General features: G+C 36.9%; 1 protein-coding gene across 3 annotated transcripts in view; it reads right to left on the bottom strand.

Annotated features, from left to right (window-relative positions):
- The window catches only part of LOC150098799 (gamma-tubulin complex component 5-like), a 304536-nt gene that overhangs the window by 177479 nt on the left and 112150 nt on the right, over positions 1–14907 (bottom strand). The window lies entirely within an intron of this gene.

Raw genomic sequence — 14907 nt, 5'->3', positions numbered from 1 at the left:
AGAGAGAGGGGGGAGTATAAGTTAAAGACTAAAAGATTAAGATTAACTGCGAGTTTTTATGCGTGGATTAGAAATCGAAGTCTATAGACAGTTTGAACTAGATTAAGCAACTACGATATACATAAAAAAACACTTATAAATATAAATAAATTAATAAAATGGAAGAAATATAATAAATTTTACAAATGGCGCAGTCAGCAGGATCTAAATCCATTTATTAACACCGAAAATATTGTGGATTTTTGAGACAGTTTTGGTAACAGGTCAGGCAGTCACAATTTTCAACTTTGAGAAAAATTTTTTGATAAATAATAATGGATTGTGAAGTTACAAGTGTTGACCAATCAAATAATGCCAAAATGGACGATGTAGAATATTTCCGTACAATTAATCCTCAACTTGCAATCTCACAATTTTCTGGTGATGACAATGATGATGTCTTAGCATTCTTTAGTTTCGTCGAGGAGCTAAGAAAGATTGGAAGGTGGTTAGTCTTCCAACTGTTAATTCTACTTAGGAGCAAACTGGTTGGCAGGGCCAAGAACTTCCTGTATTCATCCCCGATTCTTAGGGACTCTTTGGAATACTCGAAGTTTAAGGAAACCTTAATCTCCTAGTTCTCCAAAGTAAGAAGCATGAGCTTTAACCTTTGGAAATTGCAGAGGTGTGCTCAAGATAAGAAGGAAAGTGTAAAAGACTTTTACAACAGACTACTGACAATTGAAAATAGCCTAAGCATCTCCAAAGAAGATAAACCTCACCTTGACTAGGCGGTATTCCACAAGTTCAGATTAGGAGTCAAGAAAGAACTGAAGGAAACTGCTTACAAAAAGAGGATCACCAATCTGGAGGAATGTTACCTCGCTGTGGAGAGAGAGGAGAAGCTTGGAGACATTCGTCCTGCTTCTATCAACAACCAAATTAATGTAATTAAAAAGGCAAATGATTCCTCTTGTGAGACTCAAACTTGATTAAGGGAAAGACTCAAAACTTGATTAAGGGAAAGTCAAATAAAGATCGTAAAGAAAAGGAGGGGGAAACGAGAAAATTCATTCAACATTAAACAGATAACTGACAGTGAGATAACCATCCTGATGGAAATAAAATCTACTAACATGGAGGAATTAAGATCGCTAATCAGACAAGAGGTAGAAAGGCTGCAACAGCCTATGATGGAGTGACTTGATGCAGTTATTAAGCAGTTGGGGGAACTAACAGCCAACACCTCTGAGTTAACTCCACCTCAAAATGAGGAGAATAATGAGGCAAAGATCAGAAAGGAGCTTCCCAAATGTTTTGTATGTAACAAATATGGGACCATGGCTTGCAACTGTTTTAGAAATAAGAGACCCTCCAATGGATATACTAGATATGAGTCAAATCTTGTGCATACTCCCAATAGTTATGAAAACAGACCATTAAAAAGAGAGAACTAGATCAGAGAATACTCATGGAAGTCCAAAATGACCATAAAGGGAAAAGTTCAAGGAATACCTTGTGACTTCCTGTTAGATACCGGCTCCCAGGCCTCCGTCATAACTGGAAGTTTTTTTTTTTCAGGAATAAAATCCCATGTTTGGAAGGGTATTTCTGAACTGAAGAGACCGATTAAACTAATTGGAATTTCAACACCCAAGATATGTGCGACAAGGAAAGTTCAGAGTTAGGTTATACTTACCAGAGTTTAATTTGTGTGTCTCGCAAGAGTGATTGGTCTTCCCTAGAACATCTCGCCCGAGCGTGCAAATAATTTTAGGGACTGACTTGCTAGAGAAATACAAGTTCTCTTGCAATTTTTCTAGAAATGAGATTTTTCTAATGGGTAACAAACGTTCAGGCAAGGTGAACAATGTTTCAAAGAATCGGGTAGAGAGAACACTCGACGATAGAGCACAAAAGAGTGATAATAAGGTCAAGCTTACTGAACAGACTGAGAGAGAGATAACAAAGAATGTCAAAATGACCATACGGACTCTTCAATAAGTTGATCATCTGAAGGGTTCAGTCACTCGGAGGCCCTGAATGAGGCCTACTATATCTTGAACGTCAAAAGCTAGTGAATGATCAGAAAGAAATGGGAGAGCTTTTAGGGGAAGGTGAGCAGAGTTCAATCAAGATAAACATGATTGAGAGACCTAGAATATTCAAAAATTCTTATAACCAAACGAAGTGGAACAGGCAAAGAGTAAATGGGGTTGATAAGCAAGCCCATCGGAGGCTTAATTTTGCCAGTACCCTCTGTTTTCTTTCTACGATAGGAAAAGCAGTGGGAGGATAATTAGCTCACAGTTTAGCTATTGATATAAATGTTGCACATTTGCTAACAGATTTTGCAGGCTTTATGATCAATTTAATGGCTCTTTATTTTTCAACAAAGAGAATGAGTTTTGGTTGGTAGCGAGCAGAGATAATAGGCATGAAATCAGAGAATATTTTCAAATGTGATACAACTTGAGGCCAAGAAAAACCAAAAAGGTGAAATTAGTCATGTCTTCTCCAGAAAATGTGCAGACAATGGGTTAAGAAATTTTTTTTTTGCAAAAAAAAATTTTTTATATGTTGATTTTACATGTGCAATTAAATTACATATTATACTTGTGAGTAAAAGAATGTATAACTCACTGTACCGAGATAAATGTTATAACTAAATGTTAAACTATTTGAATAAGAACCACTAGATTTGTACTTAAAATTAAGCTCAGACATGACTAGGCTAGGAGACCTAAGGCTAGCAACAATCGCGAAGGTCACTGGATTATTAGTTTTTCTGCCAAAACCTAGCGATAGCGTGGGTGACAGAGAAAACCCTCCAGTAAATCTGGGAGAGTTTAAAGAAGAAGGGCCAAGGGCAGGAGATTGAGGGAGCTAGGGGACTCTCATTTCGAAGTTTGTTCCTGTGCCAAGCCTTTCCAAGGATGGCGGGAGAGTTGCGTTCCCACAAAGATGGGAAGTTCGCTAGTAGCAGAGATGACCTTTTCAAGATATCCCACCGTAAGATTTCCTGATGATCTACTTGTGTGATGAATTATCGCAGCAGTGTCCTAGTGCCCAATCGAAAGTTAGCTGGGAAGAAGAGGAACGTGCCCGTAAGCATTTAGGATCTAGGACTGTGTCATGAATTAGAAAGATTGTAAGTAGAATGTTTCATGTAATATCATAGATTGTGAAGCTCAAATGACAAATGTTGATTCTCTTATCTAGTGGCATAGAAGGTGTTAGGAAGAACTGGAAAGTCATATTTTTGTTTGAGTGTGAATAGTAGAATACAGAGATCTAAAGATTTGCTTATGATATGTAATGCTAAGAGTGAATGTGGTTTAAGTTTTGCCTTTTATTGTTTACGAGAGAGAGAAGTTTAAGTGTGTTAAGTATCATCCAAGTGTCTAAAAAGTTATGTGTAATTATGATCTTTGTCTTAAAGCTTAAGCGAAATGCTTAATTGACCTTGTGGAAAGTTAGACACATGACAAGTATTGTCTCCAGTGTACTCTTGTTGTCTTAGTTAGAACCAGACACGTGATATGTGTTGTTTGAATGTTGTATATAATTTGTCTTAGCACAAATAAACATGTTGTTTGTGTTAATAGCTTGCCTGATCTTCTTTAGCCAATGCACTTCTCAGAAAAATACCGAACCTGTGTGACCTAAGAGTAGTAATAGCCATGACTGACTGATTAATTAATAGGAGTTGCTTGAGGTAGAGTTGCCTGGTGGAATTTTTTCTTTCTTTTTTCTTCGTATAAAACTCGGTAGCAATTGATGGAATTTTCAATTTCCTGACGAACTTTCATTAATCGCTCAAGATTAGAATCGCCATTCAAGATTTTTTTCTTTAAAATTTTCCACAATTCTAAACATTTCATCCATTTCTTTGAGGTAAATTCCTTCAGTGCTATGTCAATTTGTTCGTCATTATCATCGATTTGAGCATCGTAAGCACGTTCTCTCTCGAGGTCAATTAGGTCTTCATCATCCAGCTCCTTATCATGTGACTGAAGTAAGTCATGAACATCACCTTTTTCAATTTCTTTTGGTCCTAGATCAAAGCCAAGCTTAGTTATGTCACTGATAACACAGGTTACTTCATTTTCAAATCCTTTAAAATCATTTGCCACGCTGCTCTCGGGTTGCTAGACGTTACTTCACCCCATGCTTCCTTGACATTCTCAATGCAATTTTTGATATTGAATGCCTTCCAGAATTCTGTCAAAGTCATAGCTTCATCTCCTGTAGTCTTTTCTATTGCTTGTGAAAAAGTTCTTCGTAGATAATATGCCTTAAAGGATGCGATTACACCTTGATCCATTGGCTGGATGATGGAAGTGGTATTAGCTGGTAAATAAATAACTTTTACATTTTCACACAAATCATTCAGTGCTGTTGGATAACTAGGATTATCTAATATCAACAAGATTTTAAAATCAAGATTTAATGACTTGCAGTACCTTTCAGCTTCAGGACAAAAAGAGTTTTTAAACCGATCCTCAAAAATAGTTTTTGTCATCCAAGCTGTTCTATTGAATCTCCAATGGACAGGGAGAAAATTTTTATCTAAACTTCTAAGTGGGGAGGATTTTGTGAATGATAAATAAAGAGAGGCTTCATCTTGTAATCTCCAGAAGCATTGCCACATAGTAAAAGTGTTACATGCTCCTTGTAGCCAGGCTGTGATTTTTCATTTTTTGCTAAAAATGTTTCAGTGGGCATTTTTTTCCATAATGTTAAATCTGGAACGAAAGGTTCAATTTGTTATTGAGCATTTCATTCAGGATTTTACTAGGATCTAGAAACTCTATAAAAAGGAAATGCTCGTACATAGATGTAAGTGAAAACTTTAATGTATTAATATTTTATTAACGGAATTTTGAAAGTGATAAATTGTAAACTGTCTTAGAAATAATATACCAGAGTCTAAAAGGTCTTAGTGAAAGTTACTTTAGAAGGAGAAAATTTAAGCCAAGTCCACTTTAGCCTAATCGGCTTTTCAACATAATCCCAGGGCATTGCAATGCGAAGTCTGAGACACGTGTATGGCAGAATTTCGGGGAGAAGCATAGGGGACTGTGCAAAAAGAGTTAGCTGTCGTGAGCAACCAGTGACGTAGTTGGGAGAGCAAACTAGGGGATATATAAGGATTTGCCAGCGAATATATCCCTCTCTTAGTCCTCTGTTCTTTGTGGTGTCTCTCTCTCTCCCTCAAAAGTGGGTTCCAATGGAAGCAGTTCGTGGAGAAGACTAGAAGGAAGATCAACGATGGCTACAAAGTCAGGTAGCGATCCGCTTCAAGCATAGCAACGGCACAGCCACGCAGCCAGCAGAGACCACAGCCTTATGCCGAGTCATACGTGCCTATCCGTTGAAGCGGTGTCGTTAAAATTATAGGAATAGCGGTGATTTGTGATCATAATCACAGGTGGTAAGAAGTCGGAGGAAATTATAGATAGCAGACCTAGGAACCTAACCAAAAGGAATCAGCAAAGATTGATGTCATGCCCACGTGGTCGGTAAAGTAGAAACTTTTATTGTCTTTTGTACTGAGAGCAGGACTAGAGCGAGTGAAAGTGCTAACTGTGTATGTGATAGGACCTTTTAATGACGGTCTGGACTATAGTGTTTTACTTTGTAGCTAGATGTTGTATTTCCAGAAGTTCATTGTTACTAAATTATGCCCATAATAGAATTTTGGTATATTGTAGTCTAATCTGGGAAGTGGAAGGATTGTTCATTTATATAACTGTGATAAGTTAACGAGAATTAGATTAATTGATCTGTTGGAAATATATTAAGTGACTACTTAGTTATAATTAGATAGATTGTCTGAGAAATTTTGAGATATCCTTTTATGAACAAGTTATTATATGTCTAAAGCTAAATTTTGATCTGTGTACAATACCTTAGAGTAAAATAAATGTTTTTGTTTTCTATACCTAAGAAACTTGCCTGATTTCTCATGCCAATGTACCGCTTGCTAAAATTAGAACCTAAGTAAATTCAAGTGCAGGGGGGGGGAGAAAATTTGGTTACGACTGCTGATTAAGGAATAAACTAATAGGGTACAAATAAGAAGAGAAATAAATATCCACATGTACTTCAGGCAAAGGTGGACAGTTACTGCGAGCAGGGGCCGTCGGATAAAAACAAAGCACTACAAGAGAGCGACACCTGGAGAGTCGCGACTCGAACTGGTTGCATATGTAGTGGGCATCTCATGGCCGCGATAATTCGAATTTGAAGCGCAATAATTGGAATTTTGGTATCAAATTATAAACCACAATAAATCAAGAATCGCAATAATCGAGGTATTCCTGTACTACAAGGTTTCATGAATAATGAAGAGGAACGGACTGTACTGTCATAAGCAAAACTATGAAAACGATTAGTCATTAATAAGAAAGCACATTCTTGGGGTATTCCAGCAATGATGGAAAAATTATATGAAAGAACCATCATCTGTGACATGCAAAGAATAACGAGAGAAGCAACTGGCAATCTATTCACAAAGGCTAGGGGGGGGGGGGAAGACATAAGACAACAGCCTGGAAAGCAGAATGCGATGCCAGGGACTTGATCGAATGCCTTGGAAATATTGAGAGTGACCATAAAAGAATCTCCAAATGATTTCATGCTCTTGTCCAAAGGTGGCAAAGGTTTGTGAGAAGGAGATCTGATTTAGGATGAGAACAACAGAATTGGTGATCACAACTTAACCAATGGGTCTTTAGATAGTGAGAATTGGTGATGCCATTTGCCATCACTTTTGATAGTATTAATGAGGGTAATAGGACAATTTGATGATTAACTGTTATCCTTATTTAAGAACAGAATGGATAAAAACTTGCTTCCATGCTGTTGGTTGGATGCTAGATAAATAGGACAGTTTGCAAAAGTGATATGAGGCAATTTAAATTTTTAGTATAAATGGAGAGGTACTATCTGGGTTGGAGAACTGATTAGTATCAGGCTATTCAGCATTTTTTTTTAGTATACCTCCTTTGATCTTTGGTTGAAAGATCGAAGCAAGTATACTAAGGATGGCTTGTGGAATAGTAGGAGAAGATCTGTCCTGATCATCTAAATGAGAATTGAAGGAGAAGACTTGCTAAGAGGTCTGCTTTGGCACATTTCGTTGAAAATCCAGGGAAGTTTGAATTCTGAATGAAATGGGGAATAAAGGCATTCATCCCAGCAAGAATAATGTTAGTTATTAGATCAGAGCAAGTACTTAAATTGAGAGAGAACAGTAGCAATAATGAAACCATGAAAAGGAAGCATGGAAATCAAGAAGAGCACTGAAACTGGTCACTTGTCAAAAAAAGGAACACAGATAAGGTTGTGATTCTTGTAGAAAGGCTTATATGTTGGTTGCACATGATTACTAAATAACTTAAGGAATTCCTACTTTGGCCAAACAGGCAGAAGAGCGAATATCAGAATTTCTGAACACAAGGACTACATCCGGTTTCACCAGTACAGCTACTCTGGGCTTGCAGAACATGCTCTGGATACACGCCAAGAATACGATGGAAGAAAGCCACAGTAATACACTGCAGCAAGTATAAATTTGAAAGACTATTCATTGAATCAGTCTCAGCCCTAAGATACATGCCAAACCTCAACAAATTTGGATGCATGAGACTGCCCCAAATTTGGGAGACGTACATCTTGAGAACTTCAGCCCAACGGCCAAGAATAGAATACCTAATATAGCCCGCTAGGGGGGGGGGGGGGCACCATCAGGACTTTAGGAAAAACAGTAGTTTCCTCGCTTTGATCTTATTTGCTGTTTTTGGTGCCTGCGTGCATGTGTCTTAATCTTATGTTCCCATGAAGATGGCAACGTGATTTTGCCAAAATATAGAAAGTATATATTACAGTTCATTTTAATTTATATTCCAGTATACGTTGTGAATTCCTTAAGTTATGTAATAATCAGATAAGGTTGTGGTTAGAACTTCCAAGAGAAGATCCAACATCAAAGATGTAGCTGGAAGGACAGCTAGTCAAGAAAAGGTCCAGGGTGTTGGGAGAATGATGTAGATCATTAAGAATTCTGGTAGACATGTTAACATTTTGCATTAGATCATTACTGGCAGCAAACATGTTGGCTTGTCTTCCAGTTTTGTCAGTGAAGTTAGAGAAGGTGAGTCAGTTCAGAATTGCGGATGATGTAATCTTCAAGAGAGATTTTCTCACTGTTAGGGTGATTAGATTATATGCAATCAGCTTTCAGAGATGAATAATCAAATATGTCAGAATGTTCATTGAAATTAGAAGGGCAGTAAAGTAGGAAAAAACGAAGCAGGGAAACCTTGAGCCAAAATAGATCAAAGGAAATTACATTTTTTTTTTATGTTGATTCCACCCATGAAAGGTTTATTTATAAACCTATAGTACATTCGTACTGTAGGCAGGCTAAGAATTTTTTTCCCTTTTTATTGATTTTATATATTTTTTTTGTATTTTTTACTTTTTACAGTCTAGAAACCCTACTCTAGAGACCAAACATAGAACTTTTTCAAGCTACTTCAAGCCTTCAATTACATATCTGATAACCTCTGGCATGGAATATCAGACGACAAAAGCACATGCTCCACCCTTCTTAGAGAAGACACCATGCATGATGTACTGCAGAAAGTTTAGGTGAACTGTAGTCACAGAGGATGCCAGTTGAGGTTCAGTGATAACAGAAATTGGGTTTTTGTAAGTGGAGATACACATTGATGTTGGTATTAGGTTCCCCCCCCCCTGCCAAGTAGAGTCTGTATATATTTCTTTTCACATGGAGTTTTATGGGTTTTTTGAAGGTATATTTTTAGTTTTCTTGTTCTTTGGAGTTTTTTTTGTAAAATCATAATTTTTTATGCTTTCTTTCATGTCAGAATATTGTTAACATTTATAAAGTAGGGTATGCAGTAGGGAAGGACTTGGGGACACAACTCCTAGAGAGGGTAGAGGCCCAAACACCAATCCAACTTTGGCCTTGGCAGTGTCCCTTGCAAGCTACTATACCAGGACTCCCTCCAGGCACAACTGCACAGAGTAAACAGCAGCAAGATTATTCAGCAGCTGACTGGAAAGTCTGCCATTATCAACAGATTCAGGATCCTGTTGTTTATTATTTTAACGGTATAATAGAACACAGAAACTAAGTAAATAATTAATTTATTAACTAGATGCTGATATTTCCTCTAGGCTATCTGGTCAGCAAAAACTGCTTTACTTGGAGAAGGTACAGTGTGGAGAACATATTCAGCAAACCCACCACCTGCACTATGTAAAAGAAGAAAGGAAAGGGAAAGAAACTAGAGACCTGACTCCAGAGATGAAACATGGCAATAGCCACTTCACACCTCAATAAGCAGGTGAGTGGTGTTTCGCAGTGCAATGAAAGTCATCTACCACCTAGAGGTCGAGTTTGCATCTTCTCCAACTCTCTCTCTCTCTATATATATATATATACACATGGTGTTTCAAAAAAAATGACCCAATTTCAAATAATTAACTTAACTAAAATTAACTAAGCAATAGTGGCTATTTGGGCACTAGTAAAGCATCTAGGTCGTCATATCAAACTCTGGGCCAAGGCCGTGCACATGGTACAAGTCGCATTCATTTGTGGTTCGTGGTTGCAGAGATATATAATTTTCAAATCGGGACATTCTTTTTGAAACACTCTGTATACGTATATATAATTATTATTTAAAGATTAAAAAATTATACATAACTATTATATAAAGTCATCTACCACCTAGAGGTCGAGTCTGCATTATCTCCAACTTGTTCATTCTCTCTCTCTCTATATATATATATTCATATTTATATACTAACTGAGATCCGAGAATTAGAACAAACAATTAAATTTATTAAATACGCAACATGTTTCATCGGAGTGACCGACTTCTTCAGGCATGAGAGAACATAGAAAGCCAATAAAAACGCTATAAAGAAGCATTGAGTCACTATAAAACTATAAATTCGACTATAAAACTATAAATTCGACTATAAAACACAGTTAACTTTCAACTGGAGCTACAGTCTGTGTTAAAGTTCTATTGTTAGACACCTGTGCACGTGTGGCTTCACGAGTGAGCCAATATCTGACAGCAGAGCTGAATGAGTCCGATAAATTGTAGCTGAGGTTACTGTTTATATGAAGAAGGTCCATGACAATTTCTCTGTACTCGACTATGCGGCGTTCTACCTCATCGTAGCATATGTGAAGGTTTGAAGTTGTTGTCCAGTTTATCTCATGTTGGCAGCCCTCATTATTTGTGTTTACTGAAAACAGAACATGGCTTGAGAGGGCACTAGCTCTAGTTCTTTTGTAAGCAATGACTCTTCGGTGTTCTTCGAGACGTAGCAGGATGGATTTTTCCCGTTTGGCCATAGTATGGTTTTCCATAGTCACATGTGATTTTGTACACACCTGGGAATTGTAGATAGCTTGAGCTTGTTTGTATTTGCTTAAACTTGATCTTAGTTTGGGAAGAGTAGAGAAGCACGTTTTTATGTTCAACTTTCAAAAAATTCTTCTTAGTTTCTTGGAGAGCGTGCTGATGTATGGCAAGGAGAAATAACCTTTGGGGGGTCGTCTTGTGTTTCTACGTTGCTTCATTGATGGCAGTATAGTTGTTTATTGTTAGTTTTTGAAGATTAGCCATTGTTTTTGAAGGTCCTTCTAAGGTGTCGTAGTTCATTTTTTAGTTCTTCTTCATCTGACAGTACAGACCTGGCACGATGTGCTAGAGTTGAGATGATACCCATCTTCTGTGCCGGATAGTGATGTGAGGACGCATGTCTGTGTGTGTAGGTTTTTTAAAGATGGAGATTTTTATGGAGTCAGATGTCTAAGTTTTACGTCCAAAAAATGCAGAGATCCATTTTCTGTAATTTCCATGGTTAATTTGATGTCTTGGTGGAAGTTGTTTAAGTGATGAAGATTTTCAATACCGTGTTCCCAGATAAGGAATATGTCATCAACATATCTAAGCCAAATTGTTGGCTTAAATGTAGCAGAGGAGATTGCTTTTTGTTCAAAGTCCTCAAAATAATGAAGGCTGCCAACATGAGATAAACTGGACCACAACTTCAAACCTTCACATATGCCATGACGAGGTAGAACGCCGCATAGTCAAGTACAAAGAAATTGTCATGGACCCTCTTCATATAAACAGTAACCTCAGCTACAATTTACTGGACTCATTCACCTCTGCTGTCAGATATTGGCACACTCGTGAAGCCACACGTGCACAGGTGTCTAACAATAGAATTTTAACATAGACTGCAGCTCCAGTTCAAAGTTAACTGTGTTTTATAGTCGAATTTATAGTTTTATAGTGACTCAATGCTTCTTTATAGTGATTTTATTGGCTTTCTATGTTCTCTCACACCTGAAGAAGTCGGCCACTCTGATGAAACATGTTGCGTATTTAATAAATTTAATTGTTTGTTCTAATTCTCGGATCTCAGTCAGTATATAAATATGAACATATTCCAAGTTAATACAACAAATCAACATATATATATATATATATATATAACTATTTAATACAGTTGAGGATAACTGCTAAACTTTTGGAATAGAACAGAAATCATTACAATTTACGTTAGGCTAATGTAGTAAGGCGTCAACATTTTCTTTGAATAAATATTAAAATTTATGACAGTTATGCAAGAGTTTGTTATTATCACATTGCATCCTGTGGTTAGTACTATCATCATCATCAAATTCTTGCCATGTACCCTCAAGGGGTGTACAGGATATGATAGCACTACATGAAAAATTTACATCATTACTAACTTCCTATCTACAATTTTCCTTTGGAAAATTGTAGATAGGAAGTTAGTAATGATGTTACTTGTCAAGACTCCAATATAATCAGATCATATACTTCTGTTGTCTAAGGCACTTTGTACCCTATCAAACCACTTATACCTTGGTCTTCCTCTGGGTCGTTTTTCTGCCAACCTGGCAGAGAACACTTGTTTTGCCAATCTTTCCTCGCCCATTCTGTTTAAATGACCATACCACCTGAGATTAGCTCTGCTAACGCATTCCTGGATGCTGACAATGTCACGTTCTTTCCTAATATCCTCATTTTTAATATGATATTACCATTGATGCCATCTGTTCACGCCTCTAATCTTTCTCAGGACTCTCATATCTGCGGTCTCTAGTCTTTGGTCAAGTGTTTTACTTTTGACCCAGCTCTCAGATCCATAAGTTAAAACTGGTTTGAAAACTGTCTTGTATACAGCTAATTTAGTGTTCCGACTAATTTCTCTCTTATTCTATATGAATTTATTCAATTGACTTCCTACTATACCAGCTTAATTGATTCTGTTTTCTATTTCCATATTTAATTTACCATCTTCACTAAAAATCATGCCTAAGTAGCTGAAATGTTTTACTTGTTCCACAGGTTCTCCATTCACAGCGCAGTTGACATTTTCAACGATTCTGCCTATTTTCATTGTCTTTGTCTTTTTATTGCTGACCTTCATGCCATATCTATTACAACAGTTATTCAATTTAGTCAATGAATCTTGCAGACCCGTAGTGGATTTATTGATAAGTATAACATCATCCGCATAAAGCAAACAGCTGACATTAACATATCCAATTTTCATATCATGTTTAATACCACTTTCCTTCATGATGTGATCCATATAGATAATGAATAACAGAGGGGATAATGTACATCCTTGTCTCACACCAGATTTAATATTAAACCATCTTCCTGTACTTCCTTCAATTCTAACCGCTGACTTACAACTCAAATAAAGACTAAGTATTGCTTGATATAATGCCCCATTGACACCATATAACTGTAGCGTATTGAATAGCTGCTCTCTTGGCACCTTATCATATGCCTTTTCCAGATCTACAAAACTCAAACAGAGATCTTTGTTATATTCCCATGATTTCTCCACTATTTGTTGTAAAGTGAAGATCTGATCCTGAACAGCCTCTATTTGGCCGGAATACAGCTTGTTCTTCACCAAGATTTTCTTCCACAATTTTTCTCAACCGTTTCTCAAGTATACTTGCACATATTTTTCCAAGAACAATCAGTAGGGAAATACCTCTGTAATTCTCACATTCAGTTTTATTTCCCTTTTTATATATGGGTACTATGAGAGCTCTACTCTAATCATTGGGAATTCACCCTTCTGTCCAGGCCTTCTGAACTATGCAGTGCAGCCACTGCAAAACTTTTATACCACCATACTTCAGCATTTCTGGTTGAATATCATCTACTTCTGTTGCCTTTCCACATTTTAAGCCTTTGATAGCTTTTTCTAGTTCAAGTATGGATATATATTCCTGACTGAATGCTTGGTAAGTGTTTTTTACCACTGTGCTGTCATCACTGCATGTTTCATTTAGCAGTTTTTCAAAGTAATTACGCCATACTTCAAGGATGTCTTTTTCTCCCGTTTTCATGTCACCTTTATCATCTCTACCTTTTACAGCACTTTTTCCTCCATTCTTAAGCTTCTTCAACGACATTCAGAATATTTTGCCATCTTCTTGATATTTATTTTCTATATTCTCGCCAAAGTCCTCCCATGACTTTTGTTCAGCTAGGTTTACACAGTGTTTAGCTTTCTTACATTTTTCTCTGTATTTTCTAAGAGCACAAGCTGACTTATTTTCCAGGAACTTTTTATATGCTTTCTTCTTTTCCTTCACTGCCTCTTTAACTTCCTGTGTCCACCATGGAGTTCTAATTTTTCTATCCTTGCAGACAACCTCACCACATGCCTCTCTCTAGCTGAATCAATCAGGGTTTTCTTAAAGGCTTGCCACTGAATCTCCAAGGTTTGGTTCCTGTTCTCAAACTCTTTCATTTTTTCTTCAATAATCTTTGTGTATTTTAGTCTACAGTTCACATCTGAGAGCTGCTCGACTTTTATTTGCATTAAAACTTTCTTACATGTTATTCTTTCCAATATGAAATTCACTTTTATTCTGCTCAAGACTAAATAGTGATTGTTTCCAATTTCAAATCCTCTGTACACTCCGGTGTCCTGCACAAGGGAGAAAGCATCACTATCAAAAATAACATAGTCAATGAGACTTTTCTTATTCCTAGCCTCTTCTCTCCATGTGAATTTGTGCACATTTTTATGTTGGAAAATGGTTTTTTGTAATAACCAGTCCATGTCCTGAGAAAAAAATCCAACAGGTATTTGCCATTATTATTAGCTATGCTCTTTTATCGAAATTTTCCCAAAATATTTTTGTATGTCTGACAATCATTTCCTACTCTGCTATTTAGATTCCCCAACAAGGACCAACTTTTCCTTTTTCATTGTGTCAGATGCTTTCTCTAAAGCATTAAAAAATTCCTCCACTTCTACCTTAGTAGAACCTTCAGTGGGACCACAGGCACAAATAAGTCTCATTGTCCAGTTCCACATTCTGATATTTGCCCACATTACTCTACTTGAGACTGTCTGCCATTCAAGAAGATTATCCTCGTATTTAGTGTTGAATACTATTGCTACTCCTTCTTTTCCTTTATTGTCATTGCCTGAATATAACATTTTGTATTTATTGCTCAGAAAGATTTCACCAGTTTTTGTTTTTTTTGTTTCAGTCACCCCTATTATGTCAATCTGGTACTTATCTAATTCCTCAGCTAGCTCCATTTCTTTGCCATTCAGGATTCCTATTTTGATAGTACCGATCTTTGACTCTGGTGATGGTGAGTTAGGGTGTTTTTTCAGATTTGTTCCAGTAGCTGACTTTTCCCTGTTCGCCCTGGTTCCCTGGTGAAAACAACGGGGCCTTCTGTAACCGGGCGACACCCCAGCAGGAATGAAATTTTGTCATGTTGTACCATAATTTTCTATATTGGTTTAAGCCAATAAGAATACAATTTATTCAGCTAAATCCCA

The sequence above is a fragment of the Typopeltis vanoorti genome, chromosome 15, assembly GCF_054136105.1.
Source record: "Typopeltis vanoorti isolate ZY-2024b chromosome 15, IOZ_Tvanoo_1.0, whole genome shotgun sequence".
NCBI classification, from domain to species: Eukaryota; Metazoa; Arthropoda; class Arachnida; order Uropygi; family Thelyphonidae; genus Typopeltis; species Typopeltis vanoorti.
This window is presented reverse-complemented; position numbering and strand designations above follow the sequence as displayed.